Genomic DNA, 2,940 nt, shown 5'->3' with positions numbered 1-2,940 from the left:
TATATATATATAATAATATTATATGTTGTATTGTGTATATATATACAAAGATAAGAAAAAGTATTAAAAATAAAGAGAGAGAGATTTGCATTTGATACTATCTCAATATAATAAAGATGGTTAATATTGCTATTAATATTATATGTAAAGAGTAATAGAAAATAGAATTTAAAATACTTATAAAATAAAAGAAGAGAAAGAATTGTAATAGTAATATAAGGAGAAGGGTATTTGATTGCATAAAAGAGGATTGATTTATTTGTATGAAAAGGAAGGAAGAATAATATTTTTGTTCTGTTGTTATTGTTGTTTTTTCCTTTTGCCCGTACATCCTTTTATAGGCATACAAAACTAGCTTTTTCAAACCTCATTAAATCCATTCTCTCTTGAGAATGATTCCTTCAATATTGAGAAGGTGAGTCTACGTGGTCATCCATATCACAACAAAACACATTTTTATTATAATTTTGTCCCTTTCAAATTTTGTAAAGAATAAATTAATATTTTTATTTATAAAAGTTAAAAACGTTAATAGATTTATTCATAAAAAAATTATTATTTATATCCATAAAACATAGATTTTACATATCAAAATTATCCAAACCCTAAAAAATTACATAAAACTCCAAATTATCCTTATTATCATTGTTTTCAACTTTTCATTGAACTCAGAACAGAGTATTACAACCTAATGCTCATGCAACAAATTAATTGCCAAACTCAAACAGGTCATGTGGAAAATTGAACGAATTGTTGAACGAGTTGAGCAATCCTCACCAGAGCCAAACTCTGAGAGACAGAGGTGAGCTTGTTCTGTTTCAGCTCTGGTTCGACAAGAGAGACGCTAGCTACGGCAGTTACTCTGAAGGGGTTCGGCAACTGAGAAGCTGATGATGATGGTGATGTCGTCGGCAACTCGTTAGAGTAGAAGAGAGAGTGAGAACAGGGGGTTGAGTTAGGGTTTGGTGGAGGAGGTGCGACACTGGTGAGTGGCTTGCTGGCAGTGGTTTGGATCGAGAGAAAGAACGACTGGGACGGTGAGGATGGCTCGGGTTCGTCGCAGATGGTGGAGACGATGGTGGTTCGCGGTAGTTCTGGTGACTGAAAGTGCGGACGGCGATGATGGCAGGGCTGTGATGGTGGTTTAGAGGTTTCTGGTTCTTGAAGAGGAAAGAAGAAGGGGAAGAAGAGGAGAAGGAGAAGTGAATTAGAGTTCGGTGGTTTAAACTAAAAGGCGAAAGAGACAGAGAAAGAGAGAGAGCTCGCCGCGGTTTTAGTTCGCAAAGAGGACCCGCGGTGGTGGCAGCTGGTGAGGTGAAGGTAGCCACGGTAGGTGAGGGTGGTTGGCAGTGAAGAGAGAAGAGGCGGGGCACTGTGGCTCTAGGGTTGATGGCGGCAGCGAAGCAGGAACTGGTGCGAAGGTCCTCTGGTCGGCAAGGACGAGATAAAGAAGGAGAGAAGGAGGAGTGACCAAGGCGGAAGGAGTACAGCAGTGGAAGAAGGGGTTGCTGCTAGGATTGTTTGAAAATCAATTGATTATTGGTGAGAGATAGAGGATGGGGTTAGTGGTAGTGGTGGTGGTAAGGTGATGAGTAGATGAGAATAATGGAGTGGTTAGTGTAGAGAAAAAACATGATGTAGATGATGATAAGGGTAATTTGAGATTTTATGTGATTTTTTAGGTTTAGATAATTTTGTTGTATGAAACTCATATTTTATTAAAATAAATAGTATTTTTTTTATGGATAAATTTATCAGCATTTTTTATTTTTGTAGATAGAAATGATAGTTTACTTTTTTTTTTTTTTTTAATTTCACTTTCTACTCTCATTACTTTGATCACCAACAATTTCTTCCTTATTAGATGTCAAATTGGTTTTTAATGAGAAATGTGTTTATGTCTTTTTGTTAGTTTCTTATCAAATATACTATATATATTTACGTGTATTTATATCTATGTACATGTATATTTTTAGCAAATAAACAAATTATTAGCAAACACAATATCAAATTATTAGCAAAACTATATTGCTTTGAAGAGGACCTGTAAATTCAATGCATTCCCCATCATTTGGACTCAAATAGTCAATATAATGGAGCGTCTTGATCAATAGCAAACTAATGATGGTTGATGTTCGAAACTGTAGCATATCAATAGCAATTATGTTATGAGGGAGGAGAGTCAATTTTGGGCGCGAACCTAATACCTAATAGGATCCTTATCAAAGAAAAAGTTCACATGATATAGGATACCATTTATAGGTCATTTCAATTCTAATTCCTAAGAAAGTGGTAAAAGTGGTAGAATAACATTTGTTTTGAGGTATTAGAACGAAAATTAAGAGACTAAAATTTAATATTATGTTTATTATTTTAGAAATTGGTACTAAAATTTCAGTTTTTTTTTTCTAAAATTCCAGTATTTTAATACTTTCAAAAAATGAGAATACAGGGACAGAAACTTTTGTAAACGGAGACTAAAATTTTAATAACATTTTATATCTAAAATACTCTTATTTCAATTAATTAATTTCAATTTTAACCTTTGTGCAAATTAAATTAAAACTTTATTCTTATATCAGTCTCTATCTTCCACTTTATACCAAACACAATATTAAGATTTATTTTAATCTTTGTCTCTCTTTTCTAAATGCTACTTAATTGTTTATCTTGACCCAAAGGAAAAAAGAATTTTTTAGTTCGTTCATCATATGGACATATTTTCTTCCGTCTTCATTACCAAATTAAGGAGAACCTTCAATGGTGGGAAGAACATTGAATTTCAAAATTATCTTGCTTTGAGATGACACTCCTGTATGGAATCTCTATCCTCAGTACAATGTTGTGTTCGTAAGCCTAACCTTAATTTAGAGATGAGAGATAAAAAGAGTTGTTCTCTTCTTATTGTCAACATACATTCATTAACTAAAAATAGATTCA

The sequence above is a fragment of the Arachis ipaensis genome, chromosome B06 (assembly GCF_000816755.2).
Source record: "Arachis ipaensis cultivar K30076 chromosome B06, Araip1.1, whole genome shotgun sequence".
Lineage (NCBI taxonomy): Eukaryota > Viridiplantae > Streptophyta > Magnoliopsida > Fabales > Fabaceae > Arachis > Arachis ipaensis.
The sequence above is the reverse complement of the archived record's forward strand: the minus strand, read 5'-3'. Positions refer to the sequence as shown.